Below are 9,577 nucleotides of genomic sequence, written 5' to 3' on the forward strand. Positions count from 1 at the left end.
AATAGATTGTAGGTTGAAAGGAAATACTAAAACAATAAGGAATCAAATAAATTACTATAATGAAAACCTCTTGAAAATATCATTACATATAAAATAAGGAAAATTAATAGATTGTCTTAAACTCCCTCAAAAAAAAAATACCACAGTCCTCACCACAAGTAAATGTGTAAATCTAATACTATATAATGATAATTCTTTTGGCAATAATTTAACATTATGTATCCTGGTCAAGGCTTTATAGCTTCTGAAAAGAACACTTTAGAGAAAAAAAAGTCTACTTAGTTCCTTCTTCCATTTAAATAAGTGTCCAACCCTTCAATACTGTCCATGGGGTTTTCTTGGCAAAGATACTGGAGTGATTTGGCATTTTCTTCTCCAATGAGTTAAGGTAAATTGGTTAAATGACTTGTCCAAGGTCACACAGCTAGTAACTATTTGAGGCTAGATTTGAACTCTGGTCTTCCTGATCCCAAGTCCTGCACTCTACTGAGCCATCAAACTGCTCTCATTACTTCAATACCATCATAGATCTGTGATATCATTGATATGAGTACTCAACCACTCAATCAAGTATTTATCAAAAACCTACTATGTGCAATGCACTAGATGAATAGGTGCTGGGGATACAGAGACAAAGAATGAAACAATCCCTCTTCTTGAGAACCTTACATCCTGATGAGAGAGATGAAGTCCATGCAATGTGTGTGTATGAATGAAAAAACATTTATTAAGCATTAACTATATACAGAACAATTACAAAGAATAAATATAAATAAATGTAAAGTAGATAACTACAAAATCATGAAAGAGGGAAAGAATTAGCAGTTGGAGGAATCAGGAAGAGATTCTTGAAGTTTGTTCTTGAGCTATGTATTAAAAGAAGAAAGGGGTGCTATGAGGCAGAGGTGAGGAAGAAATGCATCTTAGGCATGGGAGATAGCCAGTACAAAGGCAGAGAGATGGGAGATTTGGTGTTCTAGGTATGAAACAAAGACAAGAGCAATTTGGCTGAATCTTGGAGTACAGAAAGGGAACTAATGTACAATGAAGCTAGAACAGTGTTGAGACAAGTTTGTGAAGGACTTTAAAAGCTAAACAAATGAATCATACATACATCTTAGTATCAATAGTGGGGTGGCTAGGTGGCACAGTGGATAGAGCACCAGCCCTGGAGTCAGGCATACTTGAGTTCAAATCTGGCCTCAGACACTTAACACTTACTAGCTGTGTGACCCTGGGTAAGTCATTTAACCCCAATTGCCTCACTAAAAAAAAAAAAAAAAAGAATCAATAGGGATTCATTGGGCTTTATTTAGCAAGGGAGATATATGATTACACTGATAGTTAAGGAAAATCTTTTTGACAGCTGGGTGGGGAATAGAATGAAGTAGAGTGAGAGTTAAGGAAGAAAGACCAATTAAGGGACTGTTGTATTACTCTAAGCAATAGTTAATGAGTTCTTTCTATGGGGGTGCATAGTAAGCTTCCTCATTAGTTCCTTGGGATTGTCTTGGATCATTGCTTTGCTGAGAGTAGTTAAGTCATTCACAATTGCTCATTGAACAATAGTGCTGTCACTATGCACAATGTCCTCCCAGCTCTGCTCACTTCACTATATATCGATGTTCATTAGTCTTTCCAGGTTTTTCGGGGATCATCCTGTTTGTCATTTCCTGTAGCACAAGACCATTCCACCACAATCATATAGCACAGCTTTTCCCATCATTCCTCAATTGATGGACATTCCCTTGATTCTCAATTCTTAGCCTCCACCAAAAGTTGCTATAAATAATTTTTGTACAATTTTGTGGAAAGTACATATATAACCTGGTTGCAATCTTGTGGAGGAGGGAGGAAAGGGAGGGAGAAAAATTTGGAACTCTGAATCTTATGAATATGAATGTTGAATACTACCCTTACATGTAACTGGAAAAAATAAAATAAATGTTTGTTGCTAAAAAAAAAAAAGACTATAGGGTTTCACATTGCACCCTGAAAATTGGCAAAAATGGGCAATGTTGGAAGAGTTGTAGGATGACAAGCACACTAATGCATTGCTAGTAGAACTATGAAATGGTACAGCAATTTTGGAAAGCAATTTGAAATTATTTTTAGAACCACAGACTCCCTGGATGGGATCATACCTCCATTGGTAAAAAGAACATCTTTATATATATAAGATTAATATATAATAATTATAACAGTACTTTTGATGAGAGCAAAGAATTGGAAACAAGGTAGATTCCTATTGACTGGAAAATGGCTAAATGTATTTTGGTACACGATTGTAAAGGAGTATTATACTGTAAGAAATTATAGATGTGAGGAATAAAGAGAAGTATGGAAAGATATAAAAAAATAGGTAATGAGGACCTGAACTAAGGTGGTGATCATTTGAGTTGAGAAAAGAGGTCAAATGTAAGAGATTTGAAAGTAAAATCTGGCATTGATATTTGGCAACTAAATGTATAAATGGGGTGAAAGAGAATAAGTCAAGAATAATACCAAGGTTATAAACCATGGAAGGGTGGAAGAATGGTAGTGCCTTTGATAGAAAAAAGGAAGTTTGGAAGAGGAATGGGTTTGGGGGGAAAGATAATGAGTTGTATTGGAACATGTTGTGTTTGAAAGGTTTCTAGCATATTTACTTTGAAATGTGGAACTGGAGTTCAGGGAAGCTATTAGGGTTGTATATTCTAATCTGTGAGTCATCCATATATAGATTAAAAATCAAGCTTATGGTAGCTGATGAGTTCACTGAGAGAAAGGGTGGAGAGAGAAAGAGAGAGAATGCAGAGAAAGAAGAGGGTCTTGGGAAACATCTACAAAGAGGAAGCATAATGATAAATCAGCAAAGGAAACAGAGGAGCAGTGAAATGGGTAAGAAGAGAAACAGGATAAGAGCGTCATGAGAATCCACAGAGGAAAGATTGTCTAAGAGGAAGAAGTCAGTAGAGTCAAATACAGTAGAAATGTCAACAAGGAGGAGATCTGAGAAAAGACAATCACATTTGGCCAATAAAAGATTATTGGTAACTTCAGAGAGAGGAGCTGAGTGATAAGGCTGAAGTCCAGATTCCAAAGGAGTGAGGAAGAGGAGAGAGGATTGAGTGTAAACAGCCTTTTTTAGGAGTTTGGCTGAAAAAGGGAGAGAGAGATACAAGATTTGAGCTTGAGGGGTTTAGAGTCTAGTAGAGGTTTGAATGAGATCTGGGCATGTTTGAAGGCAAAAGGGAAGAGACTAGGAGATAGGGAGAGGTTGAAGGTCAGACACAATGATGACTGGGGTTTCAGTTTGCTAGAGAACACAAGAAGGTGTGGCTTTGGAAAGGAGAAGGAACACCAGTCTCTGTCAGAGACTCAGGGAAAGAAAGAGAGGGGGGGGGAAATGATGTCAAGGGGTTTTGAGATAGATAAGGGAAAAGGAGCTTATAGCAAATTACCAACATTTCCTCAATAAAGTAAGAGGTGACATCCTCAGCTGAGAGAATGGTGAATGAGAAGTTGTGAGAGGTTTGAGTTGAGGTATTGAATAGCTTTTGTGCAGTGTGAGATAGGGAATCAATTAGGAAGGAATGAAAGGATTAACTAGTCCAGGGGTTCAAAGGTAAGGAGGGGGAATGTATGCATGGAACACTTTTCAGTTTAATATACATTATCAGCATTTTCTCCATGACTTGCTTAAGTCTATAATGGAGGTCAGCAAACTTTGACCCAAGAGCCAAATCCAGACAATAAGCTGCTTTCATGTTATAGTTCAGTCATTTCAGTTACGTTCCAACTCTTTTGGGGACCCCATTTGGGGTTTCCTTGGCAAAGATACTATAGTGGTCTGTCATTACCTTCTCCAGCTCATTTTACAAATGAGGAAACTGAGGCAAACAGGGCTAAGTTACTTGCCCAGGGTCACACAGATTTGAACTTAGAAAGATGAGTCTTCTTGATTCGAAGCCCAGTGCTCTATCCACTGCACCACCTAGGTACCCTGATTTGTAGTATTTTTTGGTGAGGCAATTGGGGTTAAGTGACTTGCCCAGGGTCACACAGTTTTGAACTCAGAAAGATGAGTCTTCTTTATTCCAAGCCCAGTGCTCTATCCACTGAGCCACCTAGCTGCCCCCAATCTTGTCTGATTTTTGTCTGGCCTCCCATAGAGACTCCACGGGTGCTACATTGGGGATGGGGGCCTTTTTCCAGATCTCTTAGCATTACTTGGATATCAGTTCAAGCATAAAAGCAGCCCATTTCTTACCCTTTGTTCTCATTACATGAATTTCCCCCCTCTTTTTCTGCTTTTGACTTTACCAAATTATGGTAAACTTGAAAAATTCAGAATCACAATATACAGAAATACCTGAGAACTTTAGGCCAAGTTCTCTGAGTTGGAATGTTGTCCAAGGAATTCTCATTAAGACATAATTAAGACATGGGATTGAGAAGAGAAAGAAAAAGATAAAAATTTTTATGCAATAAGGGAAACATTTTTTCATATGACATATTGTGGGCTCAGATTGAAGTATGTAATTCCTCTGAGCTATCTGTATTAGGACAAACTATAATTAAGTATGCTAATTATAATTTTCCTCTATATTTACTTTATATTGACTAGAATTTATATGAGCTTGTAGTATTTAGTCTATAGAGTATTTGTCTTATCCTGCTTCATAATTTGATTGTACAAGGAATGTGAGAAGACCAATTAAGATTTGTGTGAGCATATTCTGAAGCAAATTAGTTAAGAGATTTGGAAAGTTTTCAGGGATTTCTTTAAAAAGAGAAAGAGAGAGAGAAAAAATTATGCCCAGTCTGCTATAAAACTAGAAGAGACTTGGCTATACCAAATGACCATGATTTCATTGGGTCTGGGCACTGCCTCCATCAACACAAGTCACAGGCTTTCTACCCTTCAGTAGACAGTCTTTATAAATTATTACAGCCAAAAATTTCATCATCTGGTGGTTAACCCTCCAGTGGTGAGCCTCTCCCAATTTAGCTAGAGAGAGCCTCAGATGACAGTCCGCTGTAAAGCCCATAATCAAAGTTTGCCTGCTTGGTAGAGGCTTCTAGAGTTTAGACTTAGCTGGCACAGCCTACAAGGTCACCTCCACACCACAATGAGGAATTTCCTCCTTCATGGAGGAAGACTAAAGGATATACTTACAAGTACTTCTTCAAAATGTTTGTCACTAGAAAGGTAAAGTCTTGCTAAAGCATCTTTAAGGATGCTCATCACAAGATTTTTCAAAATACCCACCACATCTAAATATTCTGTTTTCGTGGAGTTTTTAAAGCTTAAGATGACATTAAACATCTATGATATCTAAAGCTATGTAAAACAGCAAAATGTCTATTTTTGTTTGGTGCCTAATTGCCACATTGGATCCCTATAAGGGAAAAGGCAAAAAGTATTGCAAATATGGTCTGCAACAAGAAATTAAAGAGGCCAGTCATGTAGATCATTCAAATGTCTCATGCCAGTACTTTATTGTTAATATTCTAATTAAGAAAAGAGTTAAGGGGCAGCTAGATGGCGCAGTGGATAGAATACTGGCCCTGGATTCAGGAGGACCTGACTTCAAATCTAGCCTCAGACACTTACTAGCTATGCGACCCTGGACAAGTCACTTAACCCCAATTGCCTCACCAAAAAAAAAAAAGAAGAAGAAGAAGAATAGGGAGGAGGAGGAGGAGGAGGAGAAGAAGAAGAAGAAAAGAAAAAAGAAGAAAAGAGTTAAAACATTTGAGAAAAAGGCACACATTGGATGTTATGAAAAATAGAACCAAATATAACTTAACAGGAAGCAACAAATCCAGAATCAATTATCCATGTTCTTCTACATCAACAACTGATTAGGGTAAAGGCAAAATTAAAATCAATTCATCCTCTTATTTACATGCAATGGAACTCTTTTCTATGTCTTTGGGGGAGGGGGGGCAATGAGGGTTAAGTGACTTGCCCAGGGTCATACAGCTAGTAAGTGTCAAGTGTCTGGGGCCAGATTTGAACTCAGGTCTTTCTGAATCCAGGGCTGGTGCTTTATCCACTGTGCCACCTGCCTGCCCCGCTAAAGGCAAAATTAAATACCAAATTAGAGGAAAGGATATAGATGGGATAGAGAAATTTTGTATATCACAGAACACATAAACACCTGACCTATTTAAATAAGCTGTTGACTGAAAAACAGAAAGTATACAAAAGTAAAGATAATTCTACCACCATTTCTTGGAGAAGTTCAACCAATGTAAAAGTTGTTAGAAGGCCCAAATTCCCCAGAAACAGCTTTAGCCAAAGAGAGGACATTTGATCTTCTTGCCAAGCAGAGAGACATGACAGCCAATGGCAAGATGTGTTTGGATTAGAAGCTCATTTTCAAAACATTGTGGAGGAGGATGACAGAAAAGCAGAAGCAAACTTGCCTCACAGGTTCATAAAAGATGGTAGGAGAGAAAGCAAGCCTGAGAACTTGTTGTGAGATCCAGCTAACCAGATTATCTGGTGTTAAGGGCTAAAATTCTAGCTAGTCTGTCTAAAATATCTAATGAGTGGTCGCCAATAAATTATAAGCTTTAGCAAGAGTTAGACTTTTAAGCATTTATTAAGGAGAATAAGAATTTGGTAAAGAGAGAGAAAAAGGCCTAGATTCCTATCTATTAAAGGGAGAGCACATTTCTAGCTCCCTTCTCCGCCAGAGTCCAGAGGCAAGAGCGCGAGACCGAGCGCCCGTCTCTTCCTTCCTCCTCCCACTAGTCCGCGTCACTTCCTGAAGCCTGGTCTTGCCCTCAAAGACCTTTGCTTCATGGGCAGAACTCTTCTACAGTAAGTATCCAGCAGGTGGCGTCATTCCAATCGTTACAGTCCCCCCTGTTGTTCCTCAAGAAACAAAATGTTTCCTTGACGGAACAGTAAAAACAATATAATAACTATTGCTAACTAATAATATGTGAACAACAATATAGAAAAGGAAGAGAGGAAAGTTTTGTCCAGAGGGGCGATTTTTTTTTTTTTTTGTCCTCATGAACCGACGCTTTGACATTGGTCTTGCAAAGGGAGGGCCTCTGCAGAGAATACATGTTACAGATGGTGTATATTATAACAGAAAGAGAAAAAAAAAACAACAAAAACAAATCAAAACTGTTCATTTAAAGTCTCTGAAAGTCTTTTCTCAGATGTCCTCTAGGTGTAGTCGTGGAATGGAAGTCTTTTCAGGGGTTGAGGTATGGATGCTGGTAATCAGCCAGGAAATTTCCTACAAAATTGAGCTTAACACAACTTTAAAATAGCTTTGTCAATAATAAAATCAAACAATGAAAGTTCTCAAAAACATGTCTAAGGGAATACAGAATCTTAGTTGTTACACATGAAACATATAATAAAACAAAAATTGAAACATTCTTTAAAATTATAATATTACTATAGTCCCCCCCTTTATGGAGGGTAATTGAGAAGACAATTGCTGCAATATTAATTATTAAAAATAATTTTTATCTGTTTCATCACTTTTTGCATCATCTGCCTAATTATCCTCATGCCATTATGAGAAATTTTAAAATCTAATATAATTAGTAACAGATGTCAAGGCCAAATTCAACACTGTTATTTATCATGACACCTGAGATAATTATGGGGGTTACCATAAAAGAACAGAGAAATGATGGGATATGAGCATTCCCACACTTGAGCAATATGTACTGCCCATACAGTATGCCAGGCTTAAAATAGGTGGATGGAATATATGTCCATGCCACCGAACATATTGGAAGAAACTGAGTCAGACTTAATCAGATGCATGGGATTGAGATGTCCATGGCATCAGGCATATAGGAGGGAGCATAGAAGCCAGGTGTGAGATGGGTGGGATGAATACTTCCAGCCATCTGTACAATATTGTGGGGAAAAAGAGAATAAAATATTAAACCAAGAGAATCCAACCTCAACATTTGTCAAAAGCCGTTCCCTCGGCCATACCTTGACTTCATGCATGTCTCCCCTCATGTGACAGTTCAGTGTCTGCTCTTGCATGTATTCCTCTTGTGATTGGATGGCATCTTGGCCAACTGGCATCTGATAACTCAGAATAAAGGCAATTAATGTCTTAAATGATAAGTTCCCATAATCCAAGTCTCATATGGATTTAAAATTGAGGATAATAAATGATTGCAAAAAATGTGAATACATCTTGACTCAAAATATAATATATAATTATGCAACAATTTCAAATAATACCTTTTTTTTACTTAGCATACAATTACTTTTGTGAAAAATCAGAACATATTTGAATACAAGTTAAAGCACAACACAATCTCAAAGACAACTTTTACAAATGTTCCTCTCTTTTTTTTTTTTTTTTGGAATATGCTTATCAAAAATAATACTTCTAGAATCAATTTACACTTGCCATGGCAAACAATTTGCCAGGGAAATGCTTTAAAGAGTTTGATCAAATAATCAGTTGAGAAAAATAACAAAAACAAACAACTCAGAATATGGGAGCACAATACTCCTAGAATTAACATTGTATTATGAAATCAAAACCATCTTGCAATGTTTCAAAATTAGATAGACAAATGAATAGAAGAAAATACACATGGAACAATAAAAGACAATGAAATTCAAACTAAGGAAATCTAAATGAATATGAACTTAATATTAATAAGACTATTATAAAATATAAACTTGATCACATGACTAAAAAGCTTTTACAAATATTCTCCTTGTTTTAAAAACTAAGTATAAGACACAATCTCAAAAGCATGAAAATCTCTATGAAAATAAACCCATACCATTAATTTCAAAATGTATATGTAATAGCATAGAAATCCTATGTAACCTCTGAACTGACATTAATACTCTGAGTGAATTCAGAACACTTTTGATTCCGATATCTAAAATCCCCAATACTCATATCAATACCTTGCTGCTGACTTCTACATTTCTGTAAAATATATACCCTTCCATGGCAAAAGAAGCGGAGTCTTGAACTATGTTGATGGTTGTCATTCTTATTCAGCTTAAGTTTTTCTTCTTTAACCCCTTTATATTGTCTGTCAGTCTTTTCACCATACAAATGCTTTATAATATTACTAATTAAAGACAAAAGCAGGTTAGCAAAATTATGAACAAAACGAGCATATCTGGAATTTAAAGGGTTTTCTAAAGTTGTCTCAGAAGCACAGCCAGGCTGGGGAAGGGCTGAGCCTGAAGCTGCAAATGTAGTTAGAGAAAGTTGCGCATGAGCATTAGATCTCTGGACTTCCCAGGCAGGGGAAGCAATGGGCTTGGCCATGGGAGGAGTAGAGGGTGGGGTCTGGAGAGGAGGGGAGGGACCAGAGCAATTTGAATCAGACTTGATTTTGAACTCAGGCCTGGATTCCTCTTCCCCCACTTGGCCTCCAGGTGCTAGGGGATTAAAAGCTTCTAGAGGGTGGGTCATTGCCTCCAGGCATGCAAAATTAGAGCAACAATTAGTGTTAGAACTGGGAAAAGCTGCAGGAATCTCTTCAGGTTTCTCTGAAAAAGCATGGTTGGGAGAGGGAGAGATATTTCCTTGTGTGAGTAAGTTGCTGGCTCTTCTAACAA

The sequence above is a fragment of the Dromiciops gliroides genome, chromosome 3, assembly GCF_019393635.1.
Source record: "Dromiciops gliroides isolate mDroGli1 chromosome 3, mDroGli1.pri, whole genome shotgun sequence".
Classification (NCBI taxonomy): Eukaryota; Metazoa; Chordata; class Mammalia; order Microbiotheria; family Microbiotheriidae; genus Dromiciops; species Dromiciops gliroides.